Source organism: Schistocerca cancellata, chromosome 5 (assembly GCF_023864275.1).
Source record: "Schistocerca cancellata isolate TAMUIC-IGC-003103 chromosome 5, iqSchCanc2.1, whole genome shotgun sequence".
Lineage (NCBI taxonomy): Eukaryota > Metazoa > Arthropoda > Insecta > Orthoptera > Acrididae > Schistocerca > Schistocerca cancellata.
The window spans coordinates 287,305,124-287,328,700 of record NC_064630.1 but is presented as its reverse complement, the minus strand read 5'-3'; the positions used below and the strand labels follow the sequence as shown (position 1 = coordinate 287,328,700).

The 23,577-nt window shown below is 39.7% G+C and overlaps 1 protein-coding gene across 1 annotated transcript in view; it reads right to left on the bottom strand.

Annotated features, from left to right (window-relative positions):
• The window catches only part of LOC126188498 (nephrin-like), a gene marked incomplete at its 3' end in the record, with an annotated part of 468,003 nt that overhangs the window by 139,633 nt on the left and 304,793 nt on the right, over positions 1–23,577 (bottom strand). The gene's annotated exons all lie outside the window — the stretch shown is intronic.

Here is a 23,577-nt window from a genome sequence, read left to right as displayed (position 1 = left end):
GTTTCTGAGGAAGAATGAGACAACGGCTATGGCATTTTTCAGTCAGAGCGTTTTAAACAGGAGCATATTTGCCTTTCATGTGCTCCGATAAGAACATTTTTTCGCTGGGTGCCTTCCTTTCCCTGCTGCAACAGGGTATGTAACTCGTATGAACAGAAATGTATTGGACACCCAAATTCTGACAGTTTAATTGTGTGAAACGGAAATAAAGCAAAATCTATTTTACACATCACACCGGATTTCACGTGCAAAAAATATTGCATTTGTTTCAATACTACAACAAGGAGTTCCCAGGTGATAAAAGAGAGACTTTACAGCATATTTCTGCGTGCTACGTCACTTTATAAACCAAGTTTTAGCCTTAGACCATATTTTAGTGTACCTCTGCATCTCGGAAACCGATAAAGAAATGAACAAAGTTTTCAAGGTGATTCGAGGTCAGGATCTTAAGGGCATATCATAACAATTTCAAACTCTTGCTGTGAATAGCCGTCTTGGAATTCTCGGCTGGGTTTTGGTTCGCTGGTGACGGAGAAATATAGTAAAAATCTTTTTTGGGGTTTACCGCCAAACCACCCATGAACTAATGACGTCTCTTAGTCCCAACAAGTTCGCCGTAGTCCACATAAAATGCAAAAACAACCAACCGCTTTCCTCCATTTCTGTAAGCAGGAGGAAGTGTACAATATTCGTGCTTTATCCCTGCACTGAATGACAGTGACACTAATGAGATGCTTCTGTTGCGTATACAAATGGTCCGTAGCCCAAGGTCTACCCCAACCATTTGGCCATACCTTTTTGACAGCAACAAAACCCGAGATATGCCCACAGGATTATTCGGTTTTTATGCGCGACGTTTTGTAACTTACTAGGTACGCATTCTGTCGCGTGCATACCGATTACCCTTTCATTAACAAAGCATTTGTCTAAATTTTAAAAGCAATACAGCAGCAATTCTGCATGAGATACATTCGAAAACTCCTTGAAAAATTCCCGACGTACTGCATGCGCAAACTAAGTTGACACTCAACGCAATAGCTGGTGGGAGCGACTTTAATGGCATCTCCCATTTACAGTCATTAACATCAGCCACCGCGCCGAGTGCCAACTTAGTTTGCGCATGTAGTGTATGGCACTAGGTATCTACTCACAGGTTACGCAGTTCCAGTATTTTTCAGGTCAGTGGCTTGTGAGTGCGGAGCTGGCGCTCGATAGCGTCCCAGATACGTTCTGGTATGTTGAGATCAGGTGAATTGTTGATTTTCATGCTCTTCAAAGCATTGCAAAACTATTTTAACCTTGTAAAAATAGCTTTTTGTATCTTGCTGGAAGATGCCACCGCGATGAAGTAGGTACAGAGTGTGAATTATTCAAGTGGTTCAAATGGCTCTCAGCACTCGTGGGACTTAACATCGATGGTCATCAATGCCCTAGAACATAGAACTACTTAAACCTAACTAACCTAGGGACATCACACAACACCCAGTCATCACGAGGCAGAGAAAATCCCTGACCCCGCCGGGAATCGAACCCGGGAACCCGGGCGTGAGAAGCGAGAACGCTACCGCACGACCACGAGCTGCGGACTGTCAATTATTCAACTGTGTGAAACATAAGTTACAAACGACGGCATACACATACTTTATTCACCATATAAACGTCACTACAGACATTCGGATTTAGGTTATAGCATGTTGGATCATTGACGATGATGTGGCGCTGACGAATATAGAAATTCTGCACGACCCGCTGAAGTGTCGGAACATCGATGCTGCCGATAACCTCCTGAACGGCTGGTTTGAGTTCGTCAATGGTTTTGGGTTCATTGCTGTACACGTTGTGCCGGCCGCGGTGGTCTAGCGGTTCTGGCGCTGCAGTCCGGAACCGCGGGACTGCTACGGTCGCAGGTTCGAATCCTGCCTCGGGCATGGGTGTGTGTGTTGTCCTTAGGATAGTTAGGTTTAAGTAGTTCTAAGTTCTAGGGGACTTCTGACCTAAGATGTTGAGTCCCATAGTGCTCAGAGCCATTTGAACCATTTTTTGTTGTACACGTTGTCTTTTACATACTCCCACAAAAACGAGTTGAGTATATTCAGATCCGGAGAATATGGCCGCTCATCGAGACCCGTGCCAGTGCCTCTGGGTACCCCAGGGCCAGAATGCGGTCCTCAAAGTGCCCCTCCAGGACATCAAACACTCTCCTGCTTCGAGGGGGTCGAGCTCCGTCTTGAATCTTGTCGAAATCAGAGTCACTTTGGATATTGGACAAGCAGCGATTACTAGTCACCGTGCCATCAAGGAATATCGCACCGATTATTCCGTGATTGGACAGTGCACACATGCAGTCACCCGTCAATTCTCGAGGGTGAAATGCGGATTCACAGTCCTCCAAATGCACCAATTTTGTTTACTGACGAACCCAACCGAATGAAAGTCGCAATCAGATCTACGTGCGCCTGTTGATTACATCATGCCCCTCACCCAAGAATGCAGATTGAACGTCTTAACGCAAACCGTCAGGAAGATATGACGAATTATTTCATATAGTTCAATAAATGTCACTCTGTATCGAATAAGAATGTATGGTCATGGGTGGCAGTGAGGCTAGGGTAGGTGGTCGGTGTCATGGTTCCCTTGACTACTACCACAGGTCTTACGGAAGCCAGGTGAATGTCCGCAAAAATTACAATGTAGCAGCCAACAGCCTGCCTCCATGCCGAGGTACAATTTTCGAGCAGCCGTTAGTGTATGATAACGCATGCTGCCACGACCATGTTTCTCGCGTAACAAGACACGTGGTTTATCAAACGTGGCAATACAAATCTTGATGATCCTTTGCGCGTAGCAATCGTAATTTACTACGTCTTTTGGTCACCATGAAAACATTAAGGGGTTGCCTGCTCCGGTACCACTTGCGCCTGCACCCGCTTTGTACTTGATCTGCAGATCTGCGACAGATCGACAGCTATGATGCTATACAGAGCGGGAAGGACTCAGACCTCCACGTTCGTTAATGAGGCATGGGGGTCCAATAACTTCTCGCCTATTTGCAAATTTTACAATTTTTCAACCACTTTCCATACATGATCACTACAGAAGCTCTCGAAGAGTGGAGGAGTTTCGCTACTTCCTAGATGACTGTTGCCAGGTGCCGGTCACAACACTGTACCCTTTCGCAGAGTAGCCGTTAGTTGTGAATTCTCCATTTGCTGCCCGTGTTGTCACACAGTAATTGCTCCATTAGGCTCTGCTCCGATTAGAAACCTTTATTATAGTATAATGAGCCCTCATTCACGGCACTGATCGTCGCGGAGCTAGACGAGAGAGGACAATATTTGAATCTTTTAATATTATGAGATGATAAGTCCGTCTACACTCTTAAGGTTTCCCGGATGCAACTTATCCCTTTGCAACACTGTCTTCTACTTTCACACAATCTTTTTCTGTCTGTACATCAGATCACGATAATTACCACTGCGACTCTAAGTGGTATGGATATCCATAAGACCAAAAAAATACCAAAGTCATTTATTCGGTCACAAAAAACATTTTTTCCACAAATTTTGTATGCGTGTAATGAGTGGACATAGGACAGCAGAACCATATTCAGTAGAATGTTACTAAGAAGTGGTTAGAGGAGTGCATTCAATATACATCTCACTGAACATTAGTAACACATCCGTTGTTATGAAGAAACAAGCAGTCTTGGTTGCAGTGTTAATTTTTTTCTTTTGTTATTTTCCAATGACGTAATTTATCTTTATTTAGGTATCTTCGTAAACGCCTGCAGATGAAATACAGAATTTCATAAAAGTGCCGTGACCCCATTTATTGAAATTGGATTATCAAACATCAGTAGGTTCTTTTAGATTGTCTTGGTAATCAAATCTCATTAAATGGGATCATGCCACTGTTATGAAATTTTGTATTTCTCCGTAGGCAAATCCGAACATACCTAAATAAAGATGAAACGCGTCATTGGGAAATTTTAACACTGCAACCAAGACTGATTGTTTCTTCATATCACACATACTGGTTGCTGTACCAAACCCGAAATGAACAGGGAAACTTTTACATCCATTTGAGAGGAAGTAATGCCTCAGAACAAACTGTTTACAGAACTCTCTAGAAAGGGATCTGTCTTGAGCTGATGGCGTGGAGTCATGCGAATGCTAAGAGGATGGAGTACGCGTCGGTGTGGAGTATAATGACGTCTCGGGTTTTCCTGGATACGGATATGTGGTCCACATGTCGTTATTGTTGTTGTACAATTCCTGGCTGGAATATGTTGTATCCTTGAGATCGCAAAGATAGAAGCACAGACTCTGACGAAAGTGAAAGGGACTGACTGAATACATACCACCGATAGCCGGCACTTGACTGAGAAAGCGCATGTAGCTAATATAACCGACGGAGAGGGAACAAATGCTCGTCGGCCTCGGTTTAAATCCTGCTGTGGACTGGCTTTCCCACAACATGAGATCGATGACTGACCTACCTGAGTAAGTAGGACACCGCAACAACATCTTCCAAGAGACTGTGCAAGTGATAGAGGTGGCACAGTCGTGACACCATGCTGTATGAAAAAGGGGTGTAAACGCAAAACCTAAATAGCGAGGGTACTCATTCTTTTGTTTTTTATAATTCTTATTTCTTCGAATATAACGACGTTGGCAACAGCTTTGTAACCACTGTTAACTCAACATATGATGTGAAGAATGCTGAAGTACATGCTCTACTATTTTGAGAAAAATAGTTAGCTAAGAGATTCAGCTTGGTGGATAAATTCTTAGAAATTTTGTTTGGCGTGTTGTCACGCAGGTAGTTTTCAGTACCTTTACTAATCGTAATTTGTATTTGAGATCGTCGAGTTGTTCTTGCGATGACGTATTGATTCTAGAATACTTGACTGATATGAGAGGAATGCTGTTGAAGCGCGACATAGTAGCATGAAACGGAAAAAGTCCAACAATGATGACCTTTTGCTTTATATGGATTTGATAGAGGAGTGAAGGCAGCACATAGAGGTGGAAACATATGTGCCGTATATGGAGTGTGTGCATCGAAGAAATTATCTCTAAAAATACTTTCCTCGTTTCGTATAAGACTTACAAGGTGATCAGCAGGTTTTGGTGAATAACGTTTTATCTGTATAGAACTATGGTCCGCGTACGTGATTGTTGGCAAATGTGATGAACTGCTACCGTTTAACCTTCGTGAGGCAGTTTCGTTCAGTTGGAAATATTGCGGAATAAAAGAATGGAAGGGAGATTATAGTTAAAAATTCAATCCATGATGAGATCATTAGAAACGTAAAAGAATTCGTAAGGATGAAGAAGGAAATCACCTGTGCTTTTCCAAAGGAAAGATTACGAAAATTTCTTTAATCAATTTAAGAAGGTCACAGGAAATTTGAATCAGGATGTCCAGACGGGGATTTGAAAAAACTATATGCTAAATTCTTAAAATAATGACTGAGCCCTAACAAAACACTCTGAAACAGAAGTCAGTGTGTAATGTTATGCATCGGGTAGCTCAAGGAAGGTGTTTTGTGTTACTAACTCCACCCCACATGTGTGTCCACAGCAGCTGTCATGTGTTGCCAGAACTAAGACCCCTTGCTGTCTCAATGTAAGAAAAGCAACCAAGAAATCTGAGCCAAGTAATCCTGCTATACGAGCACGCGCGCCGGCATTCAGCTGACTTCCCAAAATCACTCCAGGCAAATGCTAGGATGGTTTCCTTGCAAGGACAGGGCAGATTTCTTTCCCCATCCTTGAAATAAACCGACCCTGGACTCCGTCTCTAATCACCTCGTTTTCGATGTGACGGTAGACCCTAAACTTCCTTCCTTCTTCCTTTATGAGCCTCTTTGGGAATCCATCCCAACCGAACGTTTCCACTTTGTCGGTCTTTACAGATCAGCTACCACGATAATTTCTTTGTGGAAGAATATAAGCTTTAAACTTATATTGAAGACGTATTTCTCACCGAATCAGTAGCTTTCGTGAGGCATGGAATTCAAAAACTGCCGGAGCACGGTGTGACTGCTATAGATAGTATGAGAGTACATATTGTTGATTAGTAATAACTTTGTTATGTTCATCTACTTTGTTCAGTTAACCGACTAAAAATGAATTATCTTCAGATCAGTAGAACTACCAACGGATCTTCGCTGAACGCGCGGTACATACCTTCTCTGGGCCAATAGCAAATCAACACCGGAATCTCGAGTGTATGGTGAACAATACCGATGCCAAGTTATCTAAATTCTACACATTTTGTGAATTAAGTTTTGAGGAATCATTTTCATATATGTAGCTCCTTCGGCAGCAGCAGCTAAGAATTGTAAGTTACTGTGGGTATTTGAAACTCCTCCAAGACGTATTTCTCATTTCTTACAAAATCAGTACACTTACGCACTAAGCAGATTGCAAGCTCAGGAGTAATGTAATGTACAGTACACTGCTGCTTGCTGCCAAAAATCGCTGAATCTCAATGTTATACACAATACAGAAAACAAAAGCAAAGTACTGTAGGATATTACATACACTATGTGATCAAAAGTATCTGGACACCTGGCTGAAAATGACACAAGTTTGTGGCGCCCTCCATCGATAACGCCGGATTTCAATTGGTATTGGCCCACTCTTAGCCTTGATGACAGCTTCCACTCTCGCAGGCACACGTTCAGTCGGGTGCTGGGTGGTTTCTTGGGGAATGGCAGCCGATTCTTCACGGAGTGCTGCACTAACGAGAGGTATCGTTGTCGGTCGGTGCGGCCTGGCACGAAGTCGGCGTTTCAAAACATCCCAAAGATTTTCTATAGGTCAGGCCTCTGTGCAGGCCAGTCCATTACAGGGATGTTATTGTCGTGTAACCAAGCACCACACGCCGTGCATTATGAACAGGTGCTCGATCGTGTTGAAAGACGCAATCACCATCTCCGAATTGCTCTTCAACAGTGGGAAGCAAGAAGTTGCTTAGAACATGATTGTAGGTATGTGCTGTGATAGTGCCACACAAAACAACAAGGGGTGCAAGCCGCATCTATGAAAAACACGACCACACCGTAACACCACCCCCTTAGAATTTTACTGTTGGCACTACACACGCTGGCAGATGGCATTCACCGTGAATTCGCCATACCCACACGCTGCCGTAGGATCGCCACATTGTGTACCGTGATTCGGTACTACGCACAACGTTTTTCCACTGTTTGATTGTCCAATATTCACGCTCCTTACACTAAACTGGGCGTCGTTTGGCATTTACTGGCGTGATGTGTGATTTATGAGCAGCCGCTCGACCATGAAATCCAAGTTTTCTCACTTCCAGCCTAACTGTCATAGTAGTGGCAGCGGATCCTGGTGCAGTATGTAATTCCTGTATGATGGTGTGGTTAGATTTCTGCCCATTACAAGTGGTTCAAGTGGCTCTGAGCACTATGGGACTTAACTTCTGAGGTCATCAGACCCCTAGAACTTAGAACGACTTAAACATAACTAACCTAAGGACATCACACACATCCATATCCGAGGCAGGATTCGAACCTGCGAACGTAGCGGTCGCGCGGTTCCAGACCGTAGCGCCTAGATCCGCTAGGCCACCCTGGCCGGCCCCCTGCCTATTACACATTACGACGCTCTTCAACTGTCAGCGGTCTCTGACAGTCAACAGACGAGGTCTGCCTATACGCTTTTGTGCTGTACGTGTCTCTTCACGTTTCAACTTCACTATCACATCGAGAACAGTGGACCTAGGGATGTTATGGAGTGTCGAAATCTTGCATACAGACGTTTGAACCAAGTGCCACCCTATCACATGACCAAGTTCGAAGTCCGTGAGCACCGCGGTGCGCCCCATTCTGCTCTCTCATTATGTTTAATCACTACGGATGCCGCTTATTTGGAATACCTGGCAGATGGTGGCCGCACAGTACACCTAATATGATGAGGGTACGTTTTTGGGTTTGACCTGATTCTTTTGATCACGTAGTGTAAGAAGAAACTGAAGTTGGGTACACTGAAGAATGACAGTCAATTTAAGGAGGAGGGTAGAATGATAGAAAGTCCTCAGGGACTGTGGAGATTTGGAAATGGCTGTATAGAAAAGAAGCTGTAACAAAATATTCTTAAAACACCTGTATGACCCTCACTGACTTACGCAGCGAGCACAAAGACGTTGTTCCCCGTGGAAAAGTTTGAAGTGAGGGAGGCAATAAAGAAATTAAGTGAATAAGACGTCTGCAGGTATAAATTATAGTCCATATTCTGAGGGCATACACAGAAAACATAGCAACGCCATTAAATAATAAAATAAATGTGTGCTTTAGATGAGGTGTTTTCCTAGAATGCCTAAAGCTCTTTCTACTTTCCTACTAACGAATAGTAGTGTGAGGTGCACTGTAGTCTACAGGCCACTTTTAGCACTGTCAGCGTTCTCAAAGATAAGAACGAATGCAACCTTTTTAACGAAGTCCAGTTTGATTCACAATGTGGGAGATTTCACAACGTTGTACTTGAGGCTCTTAACAAAGATGACTATGTGAAAGACATATTCTTTGATTTGTCCATGGCTTTTTGACACTGCTGACCAAAAAATACTACCAAAGAGTATAAAAGCACTAGGCATAAGGGGTGTCGCAGACGAATGGTTTCAATTTTATGTAGAGGGAAGAGATATTAAATACATTTGCTGATGTTAAATTTTTAGTACACAATCGTCACACATGATACATATGAACACATGTGTTTCTAAGATGAGAGTAAAGGACTAGTTCTGAACTTAAAAGTATAAATAACTGACCAGACAGTATGAGACGTTCTCTTTTGCTAATGGAAGCAACATAATAGTAGCTAATAAAACAGAACTCTTATTAGAGAAAGCAAATGAAACTTTGAAGGATGTTTACGGTTGGGCAGTATGTAATAAATTTAATATTGAACATAAGAAAACAAACAGTATGCACTTCAGCATAAAGGGAGAACACGACTCTGTCACGTTAAGCATAGGTGATTAATTCATAGACGGTGGAACAAGCACATGATTCTTAAGGACGGTTATTGAATGTCAGTTAACTTGGAATCAACACACAAAGATGCTAGCAAAAAGAATGTCTCCTGCATGTTTTGCTCTTTGGGTTCTACCATTTGTTTGTAACAGGCAATGTCTTCTGCTGACAGAGTAATCTCACATACATTTTATTCATAGTTAAGGGATTTTTTTCTAAGATGCAAAACTTGAACAGAATTATTAAACTACAAAAAAGGCCACAAGAACAATAACTAGAAGTAATAGTTGGCCTTACTGTAAAGAAATATTTAACAAACTGGTGTCCTTACTGCACGAACGGCGTACATCTACCAGTCTGTTGTGTATCACAGGGAAAACATTAAGAAGTATTTCACTATTAGTTCTACATGTATTCAGTTTGGACTTACATTTAGAATAGAGAAACAATTGAAATCTGAGAAGAACATTTGCTATCATGGAAAATACTGAATAATAAATTGCCGAGAGAGATGAACATTATTTATAAAATACGTCTGTCTAAAAAGGCCTCATATGTTGTTTATAAATAATGCTACTAAACAGTCAAAGATTATATAGATGGTTCATGTTAATGATTAATAATGAAAAGGGGATAACTACATAACCTTGCCACATTACAATACAGTAATGCTTTTGTAAGAAAGTCATGTGCCATGACCCCACAATACATGATAGTAATGTCTTGTCAATCTCCTGAGAACAACATCCCATTCATGATGGGGAGCTCCGAACTCAGTGGTTCAGGTGCGCTGAACGGAGGACATGAAGAAGGGCATGGGAATAGTGACACGTTTACTGGCCGGGAGCCAGTTTTCCTAATGGACAGGAGCTACGGAAAAAATAAAAAGGTACAACGGCAAGTTTACGTTTCTCGAATCATCCGTGGGGGTCTTTGATGTGTACGGCGATGAAGAGTGAAACCGAGTGTATATCAAAGGACAGTTATTAAGACTACGATGTTAGCTTTTTTCAAGCCATTCTGATTTGGGTTTTCAGTGAATTTGCTAAGGGACTTCAGCAAATGGCAGGATGGTTCCTTCATTTAGGCCACGGCCAACTACCTTTGCTACCCTCTTAAAGCATACTCATTTATTTTCTGTGTAAATATATACTTATGTCCCATTTACTTTCAGTGCGCTGTGATGAAAAATCCCATACCACTGAAAGAAGATCCCTGTATGAATGAACAAATAAATTAAATACAACGTATCATGATAACTTTAAGACGAGGCATAATGTATGTATAACACGAGCAAGTCCTAAATCTCACTTTGCTCTTGAGAACATACACTTGTGTCCAGATAACAGTGCTTAACAACTTTTGTCTAACTGAAAAATATGGGGTCGAACAACTAAAGGAAAACGTGAACGACGAAGGTGAACTCATAGCTGACATCAGCATTAACGATCTTGAAGAAGTCACTAATACGTTTAAAAATGTTAAGGAAATAATCTCATATGACGTGGTAAAGAAATAAATGAAATACTTCGCGGGCAAATTGGAATTCATTGCCTCCACAACTTTATCTATTATTTTAGGGTTCCGTGCCTCAATCTGCAAAAACGGAACCGTTATAGTACTGCTTTGTGGTCCATACTATGTCTGTCCGTCCGACTGTTAAGAATCCCTTGTCTCAGGAACGTGCTCATCTATTCCGGTCAAATCCATGCCACACATTAAGGTCTAGTGCACTGCAACCAAGACTGCTTGTGTCTTCATGTCATATATCATGGTTGCTGTATCAACTGCAAAATTTATACAAATTTATGGTACATAATAAAGTCAAAAGGTATCGCTATTTATGCCAAATATTTTTGGTAGTCGAAAATTCACTTATTAAAAACGATTCTGTACTTCTCTTTGAGCTTGAACCATGGAAATTGGCGAAGGATAAATTTCTGAAAAATATTAATTTATAATTACGAAACACTAAGAAATATTTTTTTCTGTTTGTCATGCACCTCTCTGTTCGTTCGTCTTTCACGACCCCCTTCTCACTGGAAAAATATATATAATATGTGAAGGCACCTGTATGTTGTCCCTTGGAGGTATAAATATTTTAAGCTTCTAAGTCAATACAATCAAAAGATACGGCCATTAATGTGACATGTATTGATATTCTGAAACGCACTCATCGAAACCTAAGGGGTACTTCCTATTGACCTATATTCATGAAATTTGTCAAGACACAGTTTTACACTACAAAAAGGGAAACGAAGATCGTTAATTTTTAGTTATATCACACGAAGAGAACATTTTACTATCATTTTTAATCGATCTGTCTGTCTGTCTGTACGTCGGTTAAGAGCCCGTTTTCTCTGGAACAGGTGGCGTATCGAGTCAAAATTTATGATACATAATAAAGTATGTTATCCATTCGTATATTTTCCATTCGTGGTATAAGACATTTAACCTTCAAAGTCAGTTCAATCAAGTGATTTTGTCAATTATGACACATATTTTGAAACTTGGAAACTCACTCTTCAGAACCTCGCAGTACATCCCATTGACCTGGAGTCACAAAATTCGGCAAGATACAAGATTTCACGGAACAGGTAAACGAAAAAATTCGAAATTCGTTAATTTGTAATCATATAACACGAACAAATATATTTTGTCAATTTTTTATCCGTCTGTCTGTTTATCTGTCCGTCTGCTGAGACGCCTTTATCTCGTGAACAGGTTGGAGTGTCAATGTCAAATATATTTCACTTACTAAGGTCTATTATCCTCTAGTAGTGTAAAAACTTTAAGTTTCTAAGTCGATGCGATCAAAAGATTCGGAGATTTATGTGAGGTATTTTGATACTAGCAATCTCACTCATCAAAAGTCGTAGCATATTTCCCCTTGATGTAAAATCATGAAATCTGACAAGAAGCAAGATATAAGTAAAGCAAAAAATCCGAAAATTTTTAAATTGTAAGTATACAAGTACCACACAAATAAAAACATTTGCTATTACAACATACACTGCATCCATCATCCGTCGAAGGCATGAAAGATGAACATTACCGGATGCAAATGCAAAATGAAAGTTGTCCCGGGACCGGTATCTTGCCAGAATCTATATCGAAAAAAGGGAAAAACCGCAGCGATTCTCGATTTTCTGGGTGCATGAAATATATGTGAATATATGCATAATTAACTTTGCGTGAAATCTTCACTGTGCAAGTCCTATTCGCGCTAGAGAAATTTGGTAATTGACGAAGGTAACAATGATATGTCTCAATGACAGCCCCTTAGAAACTTCTTGGAGAGTTGCTTTGACAGATGGAAGTCACTCTCGCGAGCGTCGACGAAGGCCAAATGGGTTGCAGTATATAGCCTCACTAAGCATTGTGTGGGGGGTATACAGGCGCTGCTTGTCCACGTTGTAAAACATCCCCAATCTTTTGACAGTGCAGCATACTGATAGATCTCTGCAGCAGTTCGCTTTGAAATTGCGCTAGTATCGCAGCCTGCAATAACATAACCTACATCTCAAGAGCATGAATTTTGCATGTAAATAACGATTCTTTTATGGACCTTGCGTCATGATTAATAAATTTGCATGATTAACGACACAGCCGAATATTGTCTGCACTGGGATTTTGATGTTGCTCCACTAACAGCAAAATACCACAGAAGTTGAATTGTTAATCAACAACTCTTGTAGTTAGCATCGGATTGCGTGAGCTTATTTGACAAACGTACGTCTCAACTTTTGGTCTGTAAATAAGACAACAGTAATGACAAAAGAGTTTTTTGATACAGCAGATAAGCTAAATCTGTTGATGTTTACAAAACAAATCGGATAGTCTGCTATCAACAGACATGAAAGCCACTTTTCGGGTTCTATATGTCACTATTAGTGTACAGGTCAGCCCATTACAGTCACTCTTCAACTCTTCGGAGTTTTTCTGACCAGTGGTTGTTCGAATGAACAGGCGTTGCAATCTGATTCATGTGCATTTTACATGGCCATGCGCTGTCATAAAATGCTGGCTCAAGACACGATGGTGTCGATTTCCTATTATACAGATTTCAAAAATAATATTGGCAAATCACTTATACTGTATTGAAGAACAAATACTGTATATGGAGCCTGTTGGCGCACTACGGTTCCATCTCTCATTACCAAAATGAAGTGACATACCTCGGATGACTGTTATCAAACAACGAATAAACTGTACCAATAGATGGATTAAAATTCTGTCTATTTTACTAAAACTCGGCTACTATAATCTGCCATAATAAGTTGTCAATGAATATGGAGTCCCACAATTTTTAGTACCAACGTGTCTACAGCAACTGATACGTTTGTAGTTGATTTTAACCTTAGCTCAGACACTCTAAACTTCCCCTATGGCTTAACGCAAGTTTTCAGAGTCCTTTCCGTCTGTCCCTCTTATCAAAAAACTGTCGAAAGTAGCTATGCTGGCAGCCATCGGTATTTTACAATCCATGACAAATGCCTGTCTTTAGTATACGAATGACTCGTTCCTAAAATTTTAAGTAAGAGATTTCATCTTTACAAGTTCTCGTGACGTAATTATATTTTAATTACAATATTACGCACATAAAAATTTAATAAAAACTTAATTTAATTAATGGTTATTCTACCTATAGTTACATTGTTTCTATATTGTTATAGATATACAGACAAACATAGTTACCAGTTAAAATCAATGTAAAACTCAGTGGCAAGTACGATACGAGGATCGAATTAAGTCTATCCTCAAAGCTGATGTCCGGTAACCCACAGGGGCAGCAAGTCGAAGGTAACAGGAATCAGGTCTCGACAGACCTATAAATTTATCTTTCTGCTACTGGAATGGCGGAGACTTGTAAACCTGCTTACATCAATTATTCTACTGACCTCAACAGATATTTCCTTCTAATTTTGGCTAAATAGTCTGTACTGTTCTTGTAATGAGTTATAAAATTATATTTAACCACACCAAGAAGGTAATTTTACTCCTAAATTTCTCATTTCGTGAGCATTTTATCATTACTTCTGCCTTAGCTGCTGCTACAATATTGAGAAAATATTTACAGCATCGGCGCCTCTCTATCTGTATTCTCTAATGCGTCTGAAAACGACCAGAACGAGATTCAGTAAGAGTGTTTTCAGAAAACGTCATTCGGTATTGCAGTTTTTGAGAAGACTCAACAAGTACCTTTTGATAATCGTCAGATGATTTATGGAATGCGCCTGACTGCATTAATTATCACTCTATCATTAATATTGCTATTGTTATTTATTCGCTCTTATTAGCTTTCCCGTCTCTTACTTTCACTATTTTATTAATTGTAGTATTGGAATTATAGAAGTATTCGAAATGCTTCACATGTAGTGGCAACATTTGATTAACTGTTCATTTAATCGTAAGAGTAATATGAGAACAACACCCAGTCATAAAAGCTGGTAGCTTTAAACCAGTAATGTACGATGAATCTGGAATCATGTCTGATAATGTGTCACTGTGACAACAAAGCAGTTCACACAGAAACATTTACCCAACAACTAAGTGAGTAATATGTGCTACTACCGCCACGAAAAACGCTCGAGATGAGTGATGCGGACCACGAACCGTGGTGCCCTCAAAATTATCATATGTCAATCTGTCCGGTGACCATAGGGTTTGAAATCGTGGTCAGAGCCAAAAACGGAAACTGTAAGAGCTCTACAGTGTTAAGATTTCACGACACTTACACGAGGGCACGTAGTCCGAGAAATCAATAAAATTACGGCTCCAGAGGCTTTGTCAATTGTTTGCGAACTACTCGTCGCTTAAAATGAAGTCTTGAATCACTCCAACTCGAAGCCTGGAGAACTTCTCGTCTGCAAAAAACCAAATACCTCTCTCCTTTAACAGGCACATAGGGCTGAAAATACCCAGGCTTACACGAGAGTCTCCTTGGCAAGTGTCGAGGATTGACAGAGATCCCCTCGAGCGGTTCGCCCGTGGGGCTCAGCAGGGGGATGTCATGGTCATGGGCGACTATTGGGGAGGCTATAGTTCATGCTCAGTCATATACCGGTAGTCGTTACCCGATGAAGACTGGGGGGGGGGGGGCACATGTGCTGGCTCTGGCCATCAGATTCTCTTGGTCAAACAGACCTACTGGGTGGAGGGATTCTGTAGGTGAAGGCATACATTATTTAGAGAGTGACGCACAGAAGCTGGGAACGTTTGCGGATGTCACTGGTACCTGGGAGCGATGGGTAGTTTGTCCCTCACGTATGTGTTCTTCTCTCCTGGTTGTCACCCACTGCTTAGTTTGTGTACTGTACTGGTTTATATGGTGTATCAGACATTGCTGACCTGTTGCCACTACACGGTGATTATAATCAAAGTTAAACCTTCAAACTGCTGTAGAAATAACACCAGTGGCCAGAATGACGTCAAATTGCAACGGAATATTATCGGAGAATGAGGGAAACGTATGGTAGACGAAAAATGAGTAGTTACAAAATGTAGCAATAGATGGCACTGTAAGCATAATAATTTAATAGTGGTCGACTACAAATGACAAACGAATCATTAGAACAAAATGCCTAAGGTGGACGTATGACAATAAACAAGCTGTACTGTCCAGTGTGCATGGATGTACAGGTGTCATACTGTTAGTTACGTAAGCCCATCCTCCACGGGAACGTCATGTCACATTGGATGGAAAAACCGGTTTTTTGTTGTCCTGAGGCATAAAAAGCGTTAATAAAAATCAAATCGGATTATTAATTTCCGTGTGACTGGCGCTAAACATGTTCAAGATGCTGTCCACCGTTTTCGGCAACAAGTTGATATCGAGAAACAGCATACTCCACAACTAATCGAAGTGATTCCGGGGTCAAGTTCAGAATGTGTAATGCGTGCCTTCAATGCACCTAATTTTGCAGTCGGAACGCTAAACACATCTTTTAGAAAGCCCCACAGCCAGAAGTCACGCGGATTTAGATCAGGTGATCGGGACGGCCAAGCAGTAGCGAAATGTCTAACATTCTGCGTGGTGTCTGTTTGTTCTAAGTCGAGTCTCCCTACGACTTTCGCGTAACGACGCTCTGAGCGTGTTTTTTAGGGAATTGACTAGATTGAACCTGGGACCTGTTGCTGGTAAGGAGATGCCAGACCACACATGACTTGTAGATTACAGAAGAGTTCAGTGAGACTAGCGATGATATAACCAAATACTTAATGATTTCAGCGTCAGCTCCACTGCACTCCCTGTTAAAGAATCTTAATCCTAACTAAATTTAGTGGAAGGGGTTCAAGGCTTTCCTATCTTCAGTTAGCTGGTAAAATAACGTCGAAAAAGCAATTAAGTTTACCATTGGAAATTTTATTCTACTCACAAGACATTGTTTCTAATTGCACTATTGATAAAAGGAAATATTTTAATACAGGATGATAAAAACCAACTGCGTTCAACAAAAATGTGAACGAACATTCCCTGAGTGGGTTTCCAAGTTCTACAGTGGATCGAAGGTTGACCTATGCCATATCACATCTATAATCTAGGTTTAAATTAAGTTTCACAAAAGATGAAACTATCAAAATGGTCTACAGTGACCATCAATTATCTTCAATTACTTATCTAACTTGTCGTAAATTACAGTTGCTGATGTAGCTTCTCAATAATTATATAACAGAAAAGTCATCGCTTTTCAAATTTTCACTTATGTAGCAAATGTGAATACCATGAGCTTCAATTGACGATCGACACTAGTATTACGTAAAAAGGAGATGTAACAGATGAGACTTCTGTAGTTCTGAGTGAAGCCTTATGCACTCGAAAATACAGCCTCGCGTGCGTTCATTACCTTGTCGGTGTTCATAAGGGGGCGGCGGGCGGCACAACTCCAGGCACCTCGCCGTCTCGGAAGCTACTTCCTCCTAACTTCTCCTTACTACAATTTACCAAAGTTGGTTTAAAAAAAAAAACTGGCTGTGATTTCATCTGACCAATCAGGGTCTCAATGTTAACCATAAGCTCCACCTACAAAAATTCTGTCTATCCAATGAGAAACGTTATACTTTTCGTGGTGGGGCAATGTTTTTAACGTTTGCAACGTAACAGAGACGCGAAAAAGTCTCACGCAAAAACTTGCAGTTGGTGTGGCCCTTTTAGTGTCATGGTAAGATCTATACTGTTCTTCTGGAGGTCTCTATCTTTTAACATGGGCTGGGGGGGTGGTCCTGGTGGTAGGCTGGCGACGTGGGTGTCCGTCCCTTAGCGTAGGGCATTCTAGCTTAATACGATTCTGCTCTCAGCTTCTGTTCTCATTTTCCCTCGCAACTGCGTCTGTTTCACGGTGGGAGGGTATGACATGCATTTAGGCATTCTTGTGTTAGGCTGTGGTATTCCATTTGCTCACTCGTTTATCTTATTACTTTGGTTAATTTAATGTCAGGATTTATACGGAGCTATGTGACATACTGCGGGATTTGCTTTCCATTTCAGGGTTTTCATGGATGGTGTTGGATTTGCGTGACACCTTACATATCACCACCCTTCGAACTTAATTTTTGCACTAAACGTAGGTCATGATAGTTGTCTAAGTCAAAATTATTCCTTTATGTAAATTTTGTTGCCTACTGTTCAGCCACGTTAACCTGGTTCTATGGTAGTTTGTATTACTAATTTATATTTTTATATTCTTCCACATTATTCTCAAAAATATTTTTATATTGACAAGAGAAGAATGTTTTTATGCTATTATTATTATTATTTTTTAATTATTTTCTTTCTTTATTTAAGTGTGAAGTTTGTTTTTTAAGAAGTTTGTTATCAAAAGTGAGGAGTCTTTCACATCGATTTTCTTAGCAATATTGTTTTTTTTTATTTTATAAGTGTAGTAATGAAGTAAAATCTATTCCTAACACATTTTCTAAATATCATGTACAAGTAAAATGTTTTTGTTTCTAGACACTCATTTCAACATTGTTACACTAAAAAATAAGAATTATTTCCAAGAATTGCTTTGAAAAAGAAATATACATACACAAGTATTGAGATATTATCCTAACAAATGGTACAAATATTTAAAAAAAAGTTAAACATCCAACAAGATAATTTTTTATTCTTTGTTTTTATAAGGAGAAAATAAGTGAAATATAGTTATTCTTTTATTTTTATGAGAAGAAAATAAGTGGCATATAGTTTTAGTGTTTATTATGGCTTACCTTTGTTCTTTATATACTGTCCATTTCAGAATTAATGACTTATTTTTATCGATAGTCATTTTTTTACTTAAGTCGATAGTCAATGACTGTTATTTTGTAGTTTATTAGCTGTCTGGTGTGCTTAACGTATTTAGTTTTTCACACGTTTCTTTTGCATAATTCCTACATCACATAATTTGATTTCACACATTCGTGCAATCCTATGAATGTTTAAGGATGAGGTTGGGGAATGTTTTTGCATGAAGGTGGTGGACTTGAGCGAGATGGATGTGCCAAGTATTTGATATACAGCTTTGTTCGTCGTTCCTTGTTTGCTTTGCAAGTGTGTGTTGCTGTTGTGGAGTTCCCATAACGGAATGGAGCTGTGAGTGCAGAATCTCGTGGTTTACTGGCTTTGTATGCGTGAAAGTCATCGTTATGTGTCGCTCAAAGCGGTCGTTTTTCGTTGTAATACTTTGCAGACGACTAGTTTACAATAGGATAGGGATTTGGGAAGGTATGTCGTTTATTCTTCACCCATCTTCTTTCTTGGTCTCAATCCTGCGAATCTTCAACTTCTGTTCTTCCTGCTTTATCTCTGCTTCTTACTTGATTCTTGGTTCTTCTCTGGGCAGGATATGGAAATATTTATTGATAACTAGTTGCTATGAAGTTCTCCTCTTAGTAACAGTTTGATAAATTGTTCAGGCGTGTCATTTTCACTTTATGGAAGTTTTCTTCATTTTTGTGCATCAGCGTGCTGTTTAATAGCAGTAGTGTGACTTTTACACTTTTTTTTTTTTTTTTTTGCCAGTGGGTGCTTTCCCAAGCGGTCTTCTCGTCGGGCCGTTTTGTGCTTCCTCCGCTGAGTGGGGGCGTCTCAGGGTTTACGAGCGGTGAAAACCCGGTGTTTACTTGTCTGTCCCGACACCGGTCGCTGTCCTTTCCCTTCTCTCGATGCTTCTGCTCTGTAGGAATCGTGTCTTGCTAATTATGTCCTTTTCTTTCTTGATACTTCTCACATTGCAACTTGTGGGTCGTTGTATCTGGTCCTTGCTGGAGTTTTTACAATGGTTCTTACAAAAAGTTTTACTTATATTAATCTAACATATGTCTAGTACCTACATTGTCTTACGCCTTTTTAAAAAGCTTTACAAATTTCGGCGCCCTTTCCATGTTACAATTCTATGATATTTTGAGTCTTAACTTCTACAACAATCCTCAAATTCGTTTTTTATTTTTGTGTAGTGTCGTGGTGTATAGCATTTTAGTATTTCATGCTGTTAGACTATCTACACTTTATCCCTTCACCTTAATCTATGCTACTACTGGTGATATTTTTGTTTTTGTTTTTATTGAAACTACTATCTTTTTTTTACCTTCCTCTCTCTTCATTCTTCTTTCTCCTGACGATCTTATCTGCAATGTAAACTTGAAATATTGTGCTAATTATTTACCAGTAATAAAATTAATCTTCAAACTTTTTGATATGGCTCACATGGTGAAGTCCTAAGGTTTTGCCTGTTTTTGGGTTCATTAGTTCCACAGCATTATCATGAGCAATATGGCTAATTATGACAGGTCCCTTGTATGCAGCGTAAAACTTATGTATTTTTTGTTTCTGTTTGCTGGTGAGATGATGTGTTTTTACAAATACTTTCTGGCTTACTGAGAATGTTCTTGTAATTGGTGTTCTATCTCCTCTTTCTTTTCTTTTAATGGCTGCCTTTCTGATGTTGGAGAATGCTGTTGCTATGACTTGTTTGTGCTGTCTACGTGGTACAATAGGAAATCTAACATTTTGTCTGGTTATGTGGGGGGGTTCAATATTTTTAAGTACAGTAACTGGAGGTAGTAGTGTAGTGCTATGTGGCATATCATTTATTACTTCTTGAAAATCTTTAAGGTATATATTCCAAGTGTTGTGTCTTTTGCTTGCATATAATCGGCATAAAGTTCCTATGTCCTTCATAGATCGTGCTGCTAGATTTACGCTAGGTTTGTATTAGGCATGTAAATGGGTTTTATTTTGTGTTGTTTTAACGTGTTGTGCCATTGCACTGATTTGTATTGTGGGCCATTATCCGAAATTATTCGTTCCTCTCGACCTACTTGTCTCAGAAAATCTTCTCTAAATGCTTTACCTATTGTAAGACCTGTTGCCCATTTTAATGGTGTCAAGGTAACATATTTAGAAGTAAGTTCCAAAATGACAAATATGAAAATATATTCATTATCTGTGCGTGGGAGGGGCCCCATCAAATCTGTTGCAGCTATTTGTTTTAATTTTTTAGGGATTATTGGAAACATAGGTGGTTTTGTTTCGAAAGTGACATGTTTAGCCCTCATACTTTTTGCATTTGACTAATACTGTTCTAATTTGTCTTTCCATATTAGGAAAATGGCTTGTTTGTTTTATTTTTTAAAATCATTTCATTGGTCCAAAGTGGCCATTACTTAAATGTGTATACAATATGTACTTATTAATTAGTTCATCTGGGATATAAATTAACCATTCATTCGTTGCAACATTTCGTTTAAAAAATAAAACATTGTTTTTTACGAGGTAGTGCTGTCGAATGTCTGGAAAATCCTTACTTCTCCACTTGTGTTTGATTCCTAGTATATCGGGATCCTAGTCCTGTTCGTTGCCTATGTTTTTCAATGCTGTCGTAATGCAGTTTTCGAAAGGTACTTGTTTCATATAGTACATTGTAAACTGGTCTTCTGCTGTTTCCAAACCTATGCTATTGGATGCACCCTGTGGACATCGTGATAAAGCATCTGCTAATACATTCGCTGGTCCTGGTATGTGTGTAATAGTGAAGTCAAATTCTTGTAGTATTAACATCAATCTGGCTAACCTCCCATGAGTTAGTTTGGCGGATATCAGAAATTCTAATGCTTTGTGGTCAGTGTATACTATTGTTTTTCTTCCGAATAGGAAGTTTAGAAAATGTTGGATGCCCCATACAATGGCCAATGCTTCCAGCTCCATGACTGAATAGTTTTTCTCGCTTTTTGTGAATACCCGACAGGCAAATGCAATTGTTCTAAATGGTCTTAGACCTGCCTGTTCGTATTCTTGGAATAAAACAACTCCTAAACCTGTTTTCGCGCCATCAGTGGCCATACAAAAATTTTGTGTTAGATCAGGATGTGCTAAAATCGGTGCTGTTGTTAGTGCGTTTTTCACTTTTAAAAATTCTTCATTGGCTTGTTGATCCCATACCCATGGCGTGTTTTTTCCAGTCAATGCGCATGAGCGTGCTGTTGCGAGAGAGTCGATCTAAATAAATTTTTTATAGACTCCGGTGAGACCTAGAAATCCTCTGAGAGTTTTCTTATTATATGGAGTACAGAATTATTTGATTGCCGTTAGTTTTTCTGGGTCGGGCATTACCCCTTTTTCTGAGATTATGTGTCCTAGAAATTTGACCTCTCGCCTTCCAGATTTGGATTTTGTTATATATACTGTGACCCCATGCTCTTTCATAATTTGTAAAAACTGATTTAATGTGTCGTTGTGATGTTCCCAAGAGGGTTGTACTATAATCACATCATCAAAATAACAGGTACTTTTTTGTAAAATTTCAGGACTGAGTATAGTATTAAATCCCCTAATAAACGCTGCTGATGATATGTTTAAACCAAATGGCAATCGTTTAAACTGGTAACATCTACCGAATACGATAAATGCTGTAAATTTTCTACATTCTGGGGCCAATTCTATTTGCCAGAAACTACTCCGTACATCAATTGATGAAAATATCTTAGCACCTGGAAGTTTTGTAGAAATTCCTCTAATTTTTCTGGGCTATCTGTCTCTGTGATTATGATTGTGTTGATCTGTCTGGAATCAAGCACTAACCTGATGCTCCCATCTCATTTTTGTACAATATGGAGCTGGCTGTTATATGTGGAGGTAGCTGGTTCAATAATATCATCATCTAACATTTTAGATATCTCCTGGAATACTTTATTCCTGTAGCTTAATGGGATTGTATAGGGTGGCACTCTAAATCGTTTGTGCTGTTTTACTTCAAACTTGTACTGAAAGTGTTTAATACTGCCAGTCTTAGGTAAAAATACCTCTGATTTATCTCGTAAAATACTCTCTAATTCTCTTTTACTGTGTTCCAAATACCTTGAACTTCTTGCAATTTTTCGTCGATTTCTATATGGACTTCTAACATGAGTTGAGGCGATTCCCGCTTTTGTGCATACCATTCTAATTCTTCATCCTCTTTATCTCGCGTCATTCTTAATTGTTTGTTTATAACTGGTATTTCTTCTAATTTTAGCTTTTGTCCAAAGAGAAGTGTGACATTCCCGAATGTTACGCTACCTTTCCCCATATCTATTATCGCTCGTCTCTCATTTAAAAAATCTGCACCTACAATCAAATCTACAGTTAGTTAAGGTACTATCACGAAGTTGGCTTCGATCTTTTGACCATAACACGAAAGAGTTAACCTTGTTTGTCTCGTAACTTCCGCAGCATTGTTTCTAATAGGACCTCTTACTTTTATCTTACGTGTTTTCAGAACTGGCAATTCCTCATTGGCATTAGACTGCATGAATAAATTTTCTGAGATCGCAGACAGTTCACTTCCGGTATCAATTACAATATTGACTGAGATATGCTTTAACATCGCCTTCACAATTGGTTGAATTTGAAAGGGTTGGTTCTGTTCTTCTTCTTCTTCTTGTATCGACGAATCCTCAACTGAATCATACATGAGTCTTTTCAGGAATTTTCCTTGTGAATTCGAACTTTCTGTACGATAAGCTTCGACTGTTACTTCTCTCTCTTTTATTTCCTCTTCTCTATTTCTTCCTTAATTTACGCATTCTTCAACATCCTCTACTTTCGCCTCATCCTCGTCTATGTTCTCCTTCTTCGTCGCTATTTCCACATAATCGCATCTAAATGCTCTAATTATCGCTTCTTAACTTCCTTCATTACATACGTTGGGTTGTGTGCCCACTAGTAGCTTATTTTCAACTCCTGTCGACTGCACATTATCCTCATTGAATACGCTTTCCCTGGTTTACATCTCAAATAGCTCTGCAATACTCAGTACTTCGTCCTTTCCTCCTACATTCCTTGTGCATGCCTCTGGTAATTCATCTTCCTCGTCAGTACTCTCCCAACTAATTTCGTCCCAACACGATATTGTTATTTTCCTATCTTCGTTTTCATCTGGTCCCTGCGGATTTGTTTCTTTCTTCTTCTCTTCTCGTGATAAGGTATTTACTTCTCTGTTCAAGGTGCTGCAGTTGTTGTGTGTCGGTGCGTCATTCTCTTTGGCATGGGCGCTTAGGTGTCAATTCGAACGTTTATCGGGGTTTGGTGGTCTTACCTCCACCTC